This window comes from Oncorhynchus gorbuscha, linkage group LG13 (genome assembly GCF_021184085.1).
Source record: "Oncorhynchus gorbuscha isolate QuinsamMale2020 ecotype Even-year linkage group LG13, OgorEven_v1.0, whole genome shotgun sequence".
Classification (NCBI taxonomy): domain Eukaryota; kingdom Metazoa; phylum Chordata; class Actinopteri; order Salmoniformes; family Salmonidae; genus Oncorhynchus; species Oncorhynchus gorbuscha.
The window spans coordinates 18301969-18318086 of NC_060185.1; the positions used below are offsets into that span (position 1 = coordinate 18301969).

The 16118-nt window shown below is 46.8% G+C and overlaps 1 pseudogene; it reads left to right on the plus strand.

Moving 5' to 3' along the window:
* LOC123992553 overlaps positions 1-16118 on the plus strand; it is a 157720-nt pseudogene that overhangs the window by 120375 nt on the left and 21227 nt on the right.

Consider the following 16118-nt stretch of genomic DNA (forward strand, 5'->3'; position numbering starts at 1 on the left):
TCTCTCTATCTCCATGTCTCTTTATCTCCATCTCTTTCTATCTTCATGTCATACTACTCGCCAATGTGTACTAGTGAATAAAGTTGACGAACTCAGAGTGAGGATCTCCTTACAGAGGGACATCACATTCTTGAGACTTGACGGATTATATACAACCAGCAGGGTTTACAGTTCATCGAGTGGATAAGAAGCGGGCTCTCTCTGGCAAGAACAAAGGCTGTGGTGTCTGCTTTTTAACCAATAACAAGTGGTGCGATGGGGAAAACGTACAGGAACTTGCGAGCTTCTGCTCTCCCGACTTGTCGACTCATCAAATGTCAGCCATTTGACCTTCCGAGAGAGTTCTCGGTGATTAATGCCATGGCTGTGTACATCCCGCCCCAGGCCGATACAAAGAATGCTGTCAACGACCTTCATTGGACATTGAACAAATTGGAGACGCGTACCCTGAGGCAGCATTAACAAAAGGCATTTGGGTTCCGTGCTCCCCAATTATTATCAACACATTAACTGTTTAACTCGCCAAAATTACTCACGTCTTTTCGACAAGGGTCCTTTTGGCAAATCACCATCACTACTCTGGACGGTTCTGACTTAGAATATGTGGACAACCACAAAAATACCTAGGTGTCTGGTTAGACTGTAAACTCTCCTTCCAGACTCACATTAATCATCTCCAATCCAAAATTACATCTAGAATCGGCTTTCTATTTCGCAACAAAGCCTCCTTCACTCACGCTGCCAAACATACCCTTGTAAAACTGACCATCCTACCGATCCTCGACTTCGGTGATGTCATTTACAAAATAGCCTCCAACACTCTACTCAACAAATTGGATGCAGTCTATCACAGTGCCATCCTTTTTGTCACCAAAGCCCTATTTCCTATCCACCACTGCGACCTGTATGCTCTCGTTGGCTGGCCCTCACTTCATACTCGCAGCCAAACCCACTGGCTCCAGGTCATCTTCAAGTCTTTGCTAGGTAAAGCCCCGCCTTATCTCAGCTCACTGGTCACCATAGCAGCACCCACCCGAAGCACACGCTCCAGCAGGTATATCTTACTGGTCACCTCCAAAGCCAACTCTTCCTTTGGCTGCCTTTCCTTCCAGGTCTCTGCTGCCAATGACTGGAACGAACTGCAAAAATCACTGAAGCTGGAGAATCATATCTCCCTCACTAGCTTTAAGCACCAGCAGTCAGAGCAGCTCACAGATCACTGCAACTGTACATAGCCCATCTGTAAATAGCCCATCCAACTACCTCATCCCTAAACTATATGTATTTGTTTATTTAGCTCCTTTGCACTCCAGTATCTCTACTTGCACATTCATCTTATCATAGCTTATCATAAGCTATCATAGCCTGTAACAACATGTGATAGCCTGTTGTAAACTATCATAGCCTGTAATTAAGTGTGATAGTCAGTTGTAAGCTATCATAGCTTACAATAGCCTATGAAACAATATTGCAGGCTATCATAGCCTATAATAACGTGGCATAGCCTATTGTAAGCTATCATAGCCTGCAATGATGTGTGATAGCCAGTTGTAAGCTAGCATATCCTGTAACAACGTGTGATAGCCAGTTGTAAGCTACCAAAGCCTATAATAATGTGCTATAGCCTTTCATAAGCTATCAAAGCCTATAATAACGTACTATAGCCTGTCATTAGCTATCAAAGCCTATAATAACGTGCTATAGCCTGTCATTAGTTATCAAAGCCTATAATAACGTGCTATAGCCTGTCATTAGCTATCAAAGCCTATAATAACGTGCTATAGCCTGTCATTAGCTATCAAAGCCTATAATAACATGCTATAGCCTGTCATTAGCTATCAAAGCAAAGACAGAGCCACAAGAACAATGAGGGCTATAAGACAGCAGGGGAGCGTTATGGGAACATTAGTCATGGACAACAATCCAGAGCACTCTATTGATTGCTTCATGAAATACTGTGTGTGTGTGTGTGTGTGTGTGTGTGTGTGTGTGTGTGTGTGTGTGTGTGTGTGTGTGTGTGTGTGTGTGTGTGTGTGTGTGTGTGTGTGTGTGTGTGTGTGTGTGTGTGTGTGTGTGTGTGTGTGTGTGTGTGTGTGTGTGTGTGTGTTCAAATGATAGTATTACTCCTGAAAATGGAGCTTTCAAGTCATTCTAGGTAAATGTGGTGTTGTTTTGTGTCTGATGATAACCACAACAGTGAGTTATGTATCTGGTTGGTTTTAACGATCTCTACTGAATGATACTTTATTAAGAAATTAGTAAAAAGAGCATCAAACACTAAGGCAGGATAGATTATTAAGAATACATTTTATTATGTCTAATCAGAACACAGTCCGCTCACACATACACAAACACACACACAGAGTACTTAGCTATCAGGACCCTCACATCCAAAAGGACCCTCACATCCAAAAGATCAAAATACTTTTCTCCCTGTGCAGAGACAATAATTCCAGACCACCTACCGTGTGTGTGTGTGTGTGTGTGTGTGTGTGTGTGTGTGTGTGTGTGTGTGTGTGTGTGTGTGTGTGTGTGTGTGTGTGTGTGTGTGTGTGTGTGTGTGTGTGTGTGTGTGTGTGTGTGTGTGTGTGATTGTGAGGTTGAACAGAAGTGGAATGCAGAAACACTATAGTGTGAAATTTATTCCAATTCACTCTGCATCTCCACCCAAATCAACTTATCTACAGGGACTGTTTCTCTCTCTCTCTCTCTCAGTGCTTTTGGAATCTGAGTGTTTGGTGTGGAGTTCGATCGCCTGTGTTTTCTTTTTGTTTCCTTTTCTTGGTGGTTTTCCTTTTTTGAGGCATGATTAAGGTTATCATTACTTAAATGTTTTGTGGTGAAACTAGGTATATTGCATTTCTTGTTGGAATTGCCCCGGATTTGGTGTGGATGGCGACCCACATGGGGACGCCGTCCCTGTCACTTCGGCACGGCTTCAGGTGTGTTACTGAAGCTACTGTCACTGTGGATGAGTTTCTGGTTGCCATAGGAGACAAGGTAGGCTATGAAAATGTTGCTTATGCATCGCGAATAAATTAAGCGTAAAAGAGTGCTTTTAAGCACTCGCCTTGGAGGGCAGTTCCATCACGTTGCCACAATGTCTGTGCTCACGTGGGCGTGGTTACTGACTTGGCAGAGGTTTGTATGAAATGCAATTATCTCATTTAGAAGGCTAAATTCACATTGCTATCTTCACAAAAGTGTTCCCATATTTATCATATAACATTTAGATGACATTCTGACGTATGCATTGTGAAAGATCTTAAAGTTACAGTTTCCATTATACTGTCTTTAATGGTCAGTTAAAGTGTCTTATCTGTGGTTACCAATATAAGGTTAGTTCAAATGTATTGTTGGTAGTTACCAGTATAAACAGGTTAGTTAAAGTGTTTTGTTGGTAGTTAACAATATTAACAAACAGGTTAGTTCAAATGTATTGTTGGTAGTTACCAGTATAAACAGGTTAGTTAAAGTGTTTTGTTGGTAGTTAACAATATTAACAAACAGGTTAGTTAAAGTGTCTTGTTGGTAGGTATAGGTTAGTTAAAGTGTTTTGTTGGTAGTTAACAATATTAACAAACAGGTTAGTTAAAGTGTCTTGTTGGTAGTTACCAGTATAAACAGGTTAGTTAAAGTGTTTTGTTGGTAGTTACCAGTATAAACAGGTTAGTTAAAGTGTTTTGTTGGTAGTTAACAATATTAACAAACAGGTTAGTTAAAGTGTCTTGTTGGTAGTTACCAGTATAAACAGGTTAGTTAAAGTGTTTTGTTGGTAGTTAACAATATTAACAAACAGGTTAGTTCAAATGTATTGTTGGTAGTTACCAGTATAAACAGGTTAGTTAAAGTGTTTTGTTGGTAGTTAAAAATATTAACAAACAGGTTAGTTCAAATGTATTGTTGGTAGTTACCAGTATAAACAGGTTAGTTAAAGTGTTTTGTTGGTAGTTAACAATATTAACAAACAGGTTAGTTAAAGTGTCTTGTTGGTAGTTACCAGTATAAACAGGTTAGTTAAAGTGTTTTGTTGGTAGTTAACAATATTAACAAACAGGTTAGTTAAAGTGTCTTGTTGGTAGTTACCAGTATAAACAGGTAAGTTAAAATGTCTTGTTGGTAGTTACTAGTATAAACAGGTTAGTTAACATGTATTGTTGGTAGTTACCAGTATAAACAGGTTAGTTAGCATGTCTTGTTGGTAGTTACCAGTATAAACAGGTTAGTTAACATGTCTTGTTGGTAGTTACCAGTATAAACAGGTTAGTTAACATGTCTTGTTGGTAGTTACCAGTATAAACAGGTTAGTTAACATGTCTTGTTGGTAGTTACCAGTATAAACAGGTTAGTTAACATGTCTTGTTGGTAGTTACCAGTATAAACAGTGTCACGCATAGGTGTAATAGGTGGCAGGGAAGTCAGGCGCAGGAGAGTCAAATGGAGTGTAAATATGGAGTCTTTAAATAAAGTCCCAAGAGTATGCTCCATAACAATAAATGTACCAACAAACAAAACATGGGTACAAGGACCCGACGCGCACCTATACAAACAATCACACTACACTGACAAGAAATCAATCTCTGACAAAGACATGAGGGGAAACAGAGGGTTAAATACACAACAGGTAATGAATGGGATAGAAAACAGGTGTGTGGGAAGACAAGACAAAACCAATGAAAAAAGGATCAATGATGGCTAGAAGACCGATGACATCGAACGCCGAGCACTGCCCGAACAAGGAGAGGCAACGACTTCGGCAGAAGTCGTGACAGTACCCCCCCCCCTGACGCGCGGCTCCAGCCGCGCGTCGACACCGGCCTCGGGGACGACCCGGAGGGCGAGGTGCAGGGCGATCCGGATGGAGACGGTGGAATTCTGATAACATGGAAGGATCTCACACGTCCTCCACCGGAACCCAGCATCTCTCCTCCGGCCCGTACCCCTCCCAGTCCACAAGGTACTGAAGGCCCCTCGCCCGACGTCTCGAATCCAAAATGGATCGAACAGAATATGCCGGAACCCCCTCGATGTCTAGAGGAGGCGGAGGAACATCACGCACTTCAGCCTCCTGGAGCGGGCCAGCCACCATCGGCCTGAGGAGAGACACATGGAACGAGGGATTAATACGGTAATGAGTGGGTAGTTGTAACCTATAACATACCTCGTTCATTCTCCTCAGGACTTTAAACGGCCCCACAAACCGCGGACCCAGCTTCCGGCAGAGCAGGCGAAGGGGCAGGTTTCGGGTCGAGAGCCAGACCCTGTCCCCTGGTGCGAACATTGGGGCCTCACTGCGGCGACGGTCTGCGCCAATTTTCTGGCTCTTTATGGCACGCTGAGGGTGGATGTGGGCTGCCTCCCAGGTTTCTTCAGCGTGCCGAAACCAATTGTCCACCGCAGGGGCCTCGGTCTGTCTCTGATGCCAAGGAGCCAGAACCGGCTGATACCCTAATACACATTGAAAGGGAGTAAGGTTAGTGGAGGAGTGACGTAGCGAGTTCTGCGCCATCTCTGCCCAGGACACGAACTTCGCCCACTCCCCCGGCCGATCCTGGCAATAAGACCGCAGAAACCTACCCACATCCTGGTTAACTCTCTCCAGCTGCCCATTAGACTCGGGGTGAAAACCTGAGGTAAGCCTAACTGAGATCCCCAGACGCTCCATGAACGCCTTCCAGACCCTTGATGTGAACTGGGGATCCCGATCAGACACTATATCCTCAGGCACCCCATAGTGCCGGAAAACGTGTGTAAACAGGGCCTCTGCAGTTTGTTAGGCCGTAGGGAGACCGGGCAAAGAGAGGAAACGACAGGACTTTGAAAACCGATCCACAACGACCAGGATCGTGGTGTAACCCTGTGAAGGTGGAAGATCAGTCAAAAAATCCACCGACAGGTGCGACCATGGCCGTTGAGGAACGGGTAGAGGTTGTAGCTTACCTCTGGGCAGGTGTCTAGGAGCCTTGCACTGGGCGCACACCGGATAGGAAGAAACATAAATCCTCACATCCTTAGCTAAAGTGGGCCACCAGTACCTTCCTTCAAGACAGCGCATCGTCCGACCTATCCCAGGATGACCAGAGGAGGGTGACATGTGAGCCCAATATATCAATCGGTCGCGGACAGGAGACGGAACGTACAGACGACCAGCTGGACACTCAGGGGGAGAAGGCTCTGCACGTGATGCCCGCTCAATGTCCGCGTCCAGCTCCCACACTTCCAGCGCCACCAGACACGAAGCTGGGAGTATGGGAGTGGGATCCATGGACCGCTCCTCTGTGTCATACAGCCGAGACAATGCGTCTGCCTTAACGTTCTGGGAGCCTGGTCTGTAAGAAAGAGTAAACACAAAACGAGTGAAAAACATGGCCCACCTTGCCTGGCGAGGATTCAATCTCTTCGCCTGCCGGATGTACTCCAGATTGCGGTGGTCAGTCCAGATGAGAAAAGGGTGTTTAGCCCCCTCAAGCCAATGCCTCCACACCTTCAAGGCTTCTACGACAGCTAACAGCTCTCGGTTCCCCACATCATAGTTTCGCTCCGCTTGGCTGAGCTTCTTCGAAAAGAAAGCACAGGGGCGAAGCTTCAGTGGCGTACCCGAACGCTGAGAGAGCACTGCTCCTATCCCAGCTTCGGATGCGTCCACCTCCACTATGAATGGCAAAGAGGGATCCGGATGAGCCAGTACAGGCACCGAGGTAAACAGAGTCTTCAGGTGCTCAAAAGCCCTGTTCGCCTCAGCCGACCACTGCAAGCGCACCGGGCCCCCCTTTAGCAGTGAGGTAATGGGAGCTGCCACCTGACCAAAACCCCGGATAAACCTCCGGTAGTAATTGGAAAACCCCAAAAACGCTGCAACTCCTCCTCGATAATCAATGCACGGGCGTAAACCGCCATCCTTTTTCTTCACAAAAAAGAAACTCGAGGAGACGGGTGAAATGGATGGCTGAATGAACCCCTGATGCAGGGATTCAGAGACATATGTCTCCACAGCCTCCGTCTCCGCTTGCGAGAGGGGATACACGTGACTCTTGGGATATGCAGCGTCTACCAGGAGATCTATCTCACAATCCCCCCGTCGATGGGGTGGTAATTGAGTCGCCTTCTTTTTACAGAAGGCGAGAGCCAAATCGGCATATTCGGGGGGAATGCGCACGGTGGAGACCTGGTCTGGACTTTCCACTGTAGTAGCACCAATGGAAACCCCTAAACACCTACCTGAGCATTCTCGTGACCACCCCGTGAGAGCCCTCTGTGGCCAAGAAACAGTGGGGTTATGACAAACTAACCAGGGTAGTCCTAGCACCACAGAATATGCAGGAGAATCAATAAGGAAAAGACTAATATTCTCCTTGTGACCCTCCTGCGTTATCATACACAAAGGTGTGGTAACCTCCCTGATAAACCCTGACCCTAATGGTCGACTATCTAAGGTATGAATAGGGATAAGCATATCCACAGGAACAATAGGGATCCCTAAACTATGAGCTAGACTTTTATTAATGAAATTCCCAGCCGCACCTGAATCTACTAGTGCCTTATACTGGGAATGCAGTGAAAAATCAGGAAAAGAGACAGAGACAAACATTAGTGCAGCAGATGGCTCTGGATGAGAATGGTGCCTACTCACCTGGGGTGACGCCAGAATGCCCTGCCTGCGTTCTCTATTCCCAGAGGAACCAACCAGGCAACGACCAGCAGTGTGCCCTCTGTGACCATGAATGGTGCTCGAGCGGGAACCCCCTCCGGTCTCCCTGCGCACCATCCCTCCCAATTCCATAGGTTCTGGAGAGAGGGTGCGGGAGGATGGAACAACCAGACCCGATCTAGACGTCCACGAATAGCCAGCATGTTGTCCAGCTTGATGGACATGTCCACCAGCTGGTCGAAGGTGAGGGTGGTGTCTCTACAGGCCAGCTCCCTGACGGACGTCCTCACGTAGACTACAACGGTAATGGTCGATCAGGGCCCTGTCGCTCCATCCAGCGCCGGCAGCCAAGGTCCTAAACTCCAAAGCAAACTCCTGTGCACTCCTCGTCTCCTGCCTCAGATGATAGAGGAGCTCACCCGCTGCTTTGCCGTCAGGTGGGTGATCGAATACTATCCGGAATTGGCGGGTGAACTCCTAAAAATGGTCCAACGCCGCATCCTCCCTTCTACACACAGCGCTGGCCCATTCCAGGGCTTTCCCGGTGAGGCATGAGATGAGGGCGTAACTCTTCTCACGGTCAGATGGTACTGGGGAGGCCGTGGCTAGATAAAACCCTGGCAGCCGGCAGTATCTCCGTTGTATTCCGTGGGTAGGGAAAAATGGATACTCGATTCCGGAGAGGAAAAAACGTTCACGGGAGATTCCGGTTGTGGCGCTGGAGAAACTCCCTGTCTCTCCCAGCGATCCATTTTCTGGACAATGTGCTCCATGACCGAGCTGATACAGTCAAGCTCCCTCTCTTGTTCCTGAACACGTTCCTCCAGGTCCATGGTTATAGCGTCTTCTCCTGCTGACTTCATATATATTGGTCAGAGATTCTGTCACGCATAGGTGTAATAGGTGGCAGGGAAGTCAGGCGCAGGAGAGTCAAATGGAGTGTAAATATGGAGTCTTTAAATAAAGTCCCAAGAGTATGCTCCATAACGATAAATGTACAAACAAACAAAACATGGGTACGAGGACCCGACGCGCAATCAAACAATCACACTACACTGACAACAAATCAATCTCTGACAAAGACATGAGGGGAAACAGAGGGTTAAATACACAACAGGTAATGAATGGGATAGAAAATAGGTGTGTGGGAAGACAAGACAAAACCAATGGAAAATGAAAAAAGGATCAATAATGGCTAGAAGACCGGTGACGTCGAACCCCGAGCACCGCCCGAACAAGCAGGGCAACGATTTCGGCAGAAGTCGTGACAAACAGGTTAGTTAACATGTCTTGTTGGTAGTTACCAGTATAAACAGGTTAGTTAACATGTCTTGTTGGTAGTTACCAGTATAAACAGGTTAGTAAACATGTCTTGTTGGTAGTTACCAGTATAAACAGGTTAGTAAACATGTCTTGTTGGTAGTTACCAGTATAAACAGGTTAGTTAACATGTCTTGTTGGTAGTTACCAGTATAAACAGGTTAGTTAACATGTCTTGTTGGTAGTTACCAGTATAAACAAACAGGGAAATGCAGATAATGCAGTGTGTGCGATCAAAGGTACAAGGCCTTTGTAGACAACTGCACAGCCAGGCCAATAATGGACATAACACACACTCTCACATGTCGTGTTGCTCTAATGCAATACACTTTCAATTGGAATGTAATAAATATAGCCACAGGTTTACAGGAGGGTATTATATGGAAGCTGAGAGGGATTTGTTGGATTTGAAATTAACACTTAATGTTGTTTCCAGCTCTCTGTTTGAAGAGAAAGGTCCGCCCCTCTCCCTCCCTCTGGGGAGCCTGGGTAATCTCCTTCACATTTAAAGAAGAATCAAAGCTTCCCTCTTCTTTTACTCTCTCTCTCCCTCCCATTCTCTCTCTCTTGCTTTCTCTCTCTTGCTTTCTCTCTCTCGCGCTCTCTCTCTCAAATAAAACAAACAAAATAAACCAGCAACACTGCCTCTTTCATACACTTTGATATAGAGATCGTGAGGGGGAGATGAAAGAGTGCACTCATTTTATGTTACCTTTTGTTCTGGTGGTGGTGGTTGAATTGGTTTGAATGTTAATTGCTTTGACTGTGTTGTTGCTTTCACTGTGGTGCCAAATGAAGCAAAGCCTCAAAATAGAGAGCCTCAATATACTGTGTCTCTGTTTACTGCACTCTTAGAGAAAACAATGCTATCTAGACCCTAAAAGGGGTCTTTGGCTGTCCCCATAGGAGAAACCTTTGAATAACTATTTTTGGTTCCAGGTCTAACCCTTTTGGTTCCAGGTCTAACCCTTTTGGCTCCAGGTCTAACCCTTTTGGCTCCAGGTCTAACCCTTTTGGTTCCAGGTCTAACCCTTTTGGCTCCAGGTCTAACCCTTTTGGTTCCGGGTTTGGTCCCAGGACTAACCCTTTTGGTTCCAGGTCTAACCCTTTTGGTTCCAGGTCTAACCCTTTTGGTTCCAGGTCTAACCCTTTTGGCTCCAGGTATAACCCTTTTGGCTCCAGGTCTAACCCTTTTGGCTCCAGGTCTAACCCTTTTGGTTCCAGGTCTAACCCTTTTGGCTCCAGGTCTAATCCTTTTGGTTCCAGGTCTAAACCTTTTGGTTCCAGGTCTAACCCTTTTGGCTCCAGGTATAACCCTTTTGGCTCCAGGTCTAACCCTTTTGGCTCCAGGTCTAACCCTTTTGGTTCCAGGTCTAACCCTTTTGGCTCCAGGTCTAACCCTTTTGGTTCCGGGTTTGGTCCCAGGACTAACCCTTTTGGTTCCAGGTCTAACCCTTTTGGCTCCAGGTCTAACCCCTTTGGTTCCAGGTCTAACCCTTTTGGTTCCAGGTGTAACCCTTTTGGTTCCAGGTCTAACCCTTTTGGTTCCAGGTCTTTTCGGTTCCATGTAAAACATTTTGTTTCTAAGAGTGTGTACTTTATTATCTATGAGTAACCACATTTATTTTTCAACCTTGCACCTATGATTTTCCCTCAATTTTCTCTCACCCCCTCTTTCTTTCCCTCCTTCTCCTCTCAGGTCTCTGTCGGGGCGTATAGTGGGGGGCGTGTGGTGGTTCTTCACTCTTATTATAATCTCGTCCTACACGGCCAACCTGGCTGCCTTCCTCACAGTGGAGAGGATGGTGTCGCCCATAGAGAGTGCTGAGGATCTGGCCAAGCAGACGGAGATCGCCTACGGAACACTGGACTCAGGCTCCACCAAGGAGTTTTTCAGGGTGAGGACACACACACAAGCTTGCACATACACAAACACACACATGTGTGTGTGTATGTGAATAGTTAGGGCCTGGCAGTAGCAGACAGAGTGTGCATCTGTGAGCAGCATTAGCATCATCAACATAACGAGCAGGCGGAAATCTGTGGAGGGTGAAGAATCTATTTACTGTGTGAGGGATTCACCACTATTAATTGTGTGTGTGTGTGTGTGTGTGTGTGTGTGTGTGTGTGTGTGTGTGTGTGTGTGTGTGTGTGTGTGTGTGTGTGTGTGTGTGTGTGTGTGTGTGTGTGTGTGTGTGTGTGTGTGTGTGTGTGTGTGTGTGTGTGTGTGTGTGTGTGTGTGTGTTGGTGTGCGTGTGTGTTGGTGTGTGCGCGTGTTGGTGTGCGTATGTGTGTGTGCGGCGCGCGTATGGATTTTTCCCCACTGATTTCTTAAAGCCACGACATTGAAAATGTTGGCCAGAGAGAGTGGGGGGGTTCGGACAGAAGTCACTGACATTATCATGGGATAGATGTCTGTCATACCCAAGCAAATCCCAGCGAGGCACACACACCGACCTCTCTACTCCAGGCTGTGGCTCATTGGCTAACGCTAAGGCTTATGGTGTCCCTAAAGGACAGAGGGAATAACACTTCATAACAGACAGAGAAAAAGACAGGATGAAAACAAGCGAGAATCGACGGTTATGGAGAATGACAATTTGTTCCCCAGCTTGTTATTTTCATTCTTCACTACACCAAGCAGACACACAAACACACAAACATACACACACACACACATCAAAAATAAAGGTTTAAAAAAAATTCAAATCAAGCATGAAGTTGTGTGTACAACAGGGTCTGTTCTACACTATTACACTGTCCACTATGACACTGTCCACTATGACACTGTCCACTATTACACTGTCCACTATTACACTGTCCACTATTACACTGTCCACTATGACACTGTCCACTAGCAGGTGGTTCTACACTATTACACTGTCCACTATGACACTGTCCACTAGCAGGTGGTTCTACACTATGACACTGTCCACTATGACACTGTCCACTAGCAGGTGGTTCTACACTATTACACTGTCCACTATGACACTGTCCACTAGCAGGTGGTTCTACACTATTACACTGTCCACTATGACACTGTCCAGTAGCAGGTGGTTCTACACTATTACACTGTCCACTATTACACTGTCCACTATTACACTGTCCACTATTACACTGTCCACTATTACACTGTCCACTATGACACTGTCCACTAGCAGGTGGTTCTACACTATTACACTGTCCACTATGACACTGTCCAGTAGCAGGTGGTTCTACACTATTACACTGTCCACTATTACACTGTCCACTATTACACTGTCCACTATTACACTGTCCACTATTACACTGTCCACTATTACACTGTCCACTATGACACTGTCCACTAGCAGGTGGTTCTACACTATTACACTGTCCACTATGACACTGTCCAGTAGCAGGTGGTTCTACACTATTACACTGTCCACTATTACACTGTCCACTATTACACTGTCCACTATTACACTGTCCACTATTACACTGTCCACTATGACACTGTCCACTAGCAGGTGGTTCTACACTATTACACTGTCCACTATGACACTGTCCAGTAGCAGGTGGTTCTACACTATTACACTGTCCACTATTACACTGTCCACTATTACACTGTCCACTATTACACTGTCCACTATTACACTGTCCACTATTACACTGTCCACTATGACACTGTCCACTAGCAGGTGGTTCTACACTATTACACTGTCCACTATGACACTGTCCACTAGCAGGTGGTTCTACACTATTACACTGTCCACTAGCAGGTGGTTCTACACTATTACACTGTCCACTATGACACTGTCCACTAGCAGGTGGTTCTACACTATTACACTGTCCACTATGACACTGTCCACTAGCAGGTGGTTCTACACTATTACACTGTCCACTATGACACTGTCCACTAGCAGGTGGTTCTACACTATTACACTGTCCACTATGACACTGTCCACTAGCAGGTGGTTCTACACTATGACACTGTCCACTATTACACTGTCCACTATGACACTGTCCACTAGCAGGTGGTTCTACACTATTACACTGTCCACTATGACACTGTCCACTAGCAGGTGGTTCTACACTATTACACTGTCCACTATGACACTGTCCACTAGCAGGTGGTTCTACACTATGACACTGTCCACTATTACACTGTCCACTATGACACTGTCCACTAGCAGGTGGTTCTACACTATTACACTGTCCACTATGACACTGTCCACTAGCAGGTGGTTCTACACTATTACACTGTCCACTATGACACTGTCCACTAGCAGGTGGTTCTACACTATTACACTGTCCACTAGCAGTTGGTTCTACAATATTACACTGTCCATTATTACACTGTCCACTATTACACTGTCCACTAGCAGAGGGTTCTACAATATTACACTGTCCACTATTACACTGTCCACTATTACACTGTCCACTAGCATTTGGTTCTACAATATTACACTGTCCACTAGCAGTTGGTTCTACAATATTACACTGTCCACTATTACACTGTCCACTATTACACTGTCCACTAGCAGAGGGTTCTACAATATTACACTGTCCACTATTACACTGTCCACTAGCAGTTGGTTCTACAATATTACACTGTCCACTATTACACTGTCCACTATTACACTGTCCACTATTACACTGTCCACTAGCAGAGGGTTCTACAATATTACACTGTCCACTATTACACTGTCCACTATTACACTGTCCACTATTACACTGTCCACTAGCAGAGGGTTCTACAATATTACACTGTCCACTATTACACTGTCCACTATTACACTGTCCACTATTACACTGTCCACTAGCAGAGGGTTCTACAATATTACACTGTCCACTATTACACTGTCCACTATTACACTGTCCACTATTACACTGTCCGCTAGCAGAGGGTTCTACACTATTACACTGTCCACTAGCAGTTGGTTCTACAATATTACACTGTCCACTAGCAGAGGGTTCTACAATATTACACTGTCCACTATTACACTGTCCTTTAGCAGTTGGTTCTGAATGCCCTGTGGACAGCAGCTGCAGATGATCATCATTATTTCAGGACCAGTGATCATTGCAGCTGATGAATGAATAGATGGATGGATGGACAGATGAATGGATGGGTGGGTGGGTGGATGAATGGATGGATGGATCACGAACCCTAAAGCTCACCTCTAACACCTTCTCTCTGCCCTTTGTTCTCTTAGAGGTCAAAGATTGCTGTATATGAGAAGATGTGGTCCTATATGAAGTCTGCTGAGCCCTCTGTCTTCGCTAAGACCACAGCGGAGGGCGTAGCTCGCGTCCGCAAGTCCAAAGGGAAGTACGCTTTCCTCCTGGAGTCCACCATGAATGAGTACACGGAACAACGCAAGCCCTGCGACACCATGAAGGTTGGAGGCAACCTGGACTCCAAGGGATATGGCATTGCCACACCTAAAGGTTCACAGCTAAGGTGGGTGGAGTAGTATAACGATGGTAGTCCCCAACTCAACTGTTGTTATGGTATTCCACCTACCCTGGTGTGCCTTTTTTTTGGATCACTTAGTAGTGTCTTAGTCTGGTCTATGTCTGGTCTATGTCTTGTCTATCTCTCTCTCGCTCTCTCTGTCTCTCTCTCTCCCTCCATTTATCTCCCTGTCTGTCTCTCTCTTTGTTACTTTATTTCTCTCCATCTCCCTCTCTGTCTCCTTCTCTCTCTCTGTCTCCTTCTCTCTCTCTATCTCCTTCTCTCTCTGTCTCCTTCTCACTCTGCCTCTCTCCCTCTCTGTTCTCTTCTCCCTCTCCTTTTCCTTCTCCCTCTCCGTCTCCCTCTCAGTCTCCTTCACTGCCTCCTTCTCCCTCTCTGTCTCAATCTCTGTCTCCTTCTCCGTCTCCTTCACTGCCTCCTTCTCTCTCTCCTTCTCGCTCTCTGTCTCCCTCTCTGTCTCCTTCTCCCTCTCTGTCTCCTTCTCCTTCTCTCCTTCTCCCTCTCTGTCTCCTTCTCCCTCTCCTTCTCCTTCTCTATCTCTGTCTGACTCTCTCCCTCTCTGTCTCCTTCTCCCTCTCCTTCTCCCTCTCTGTCTCATTCTCCCTCTCCGTCTCCCTCTCCGTCTCCTTCTCCGTCTCCTTCTCCCTCTCCCTCTCCTTCTCCGTCTCCTTCTCCCTCTCCCTCTCCGTCTCCTTCTCCCTCTCCGTCTCCCTCTCTGTCTCCTTCTCCCTCTCTGTCTCCTTCTCCCTCTCCGTCTCCTTCTCCCTCTCTGTCTGACTCTCTCCCTCTCCCTCTCTGTCTCCTTCTCCCTCTCCGTCTCCTTCTCCCTCTATGTCTGACTCTCTCCCTCTCTGTCTCCTTCTCCCTCTCCTTCTCCTTTTCCCTCTCCGACTCCTCCTCCCTCTCCTTTTCCCTCTCCGTCTCCTTCTCCGTCTCCCTCTCCGTCTCCTTCTCCCTCTCCGTCTCCTTCTCTCTCTCTGTCTGACTCTCTCCCTCTCTGTCTCCTTCTCCGTCTCCCTCTCTGTCGCCTTCTCCCTCTTTCTCCTTCTCCCTCTCTGTCTCCGTCTCCTTCTCCCTCTCCGTCTCCTTCTCCCTCTCCGTCTCCTTCTCCCTCTCTCCGTCTCCTTCTCCCTCTCTCCGTCTCCTTCTCCCTCTCCGTCTCCCTCTCCGTCTCATACTCCCTCTCCGTCTCTGTCTCCCTCTCCTTCTCCCTCTCCCTCTCCTTCTCCCTCTCCCTCTCCTTCTCCCTCTCTGTCTCCTTCTCCCTCTCTGTCTCCTTCTCCCTCTCCGTCTCCTTCTCCCTCTATCTTTCTCCCTCTCTCCGTCTCCTTCTCCGTCTCCTTCACTGCCGCCTTCTCTCTCTCCTTATCGCTCTCTGTCTCCCTCTCTGTCTCCTTCTCCCTCTCTCCTTCTCCCGCTCTGTCTCCTTCTCCTTCTCTCCTTCTCCCTCTCTGTCTCCTTCTCCCTCTCCTTCTCCTTCTCTATCTCTGTCTGACTCTCTCCCTCTCTGTCTCCTTCTCCCTCTCCTTCTCCCTCTCTGTCTCATTCTCCCTCTCCGTCTCCCTCTCCGTCTCCTTCTCCGTCTCCTTCTCCCTCTCCGTCTCCTTCTCCCTCTCCGTCTCCCTCTCTGTCTCCTTCTCCCTCTCTGTCTCCTTCTCCCTCTCCGTCTCCTTCTCCCTCTCTGTCTGACTCTCTCCCTCTCTCTCTCTG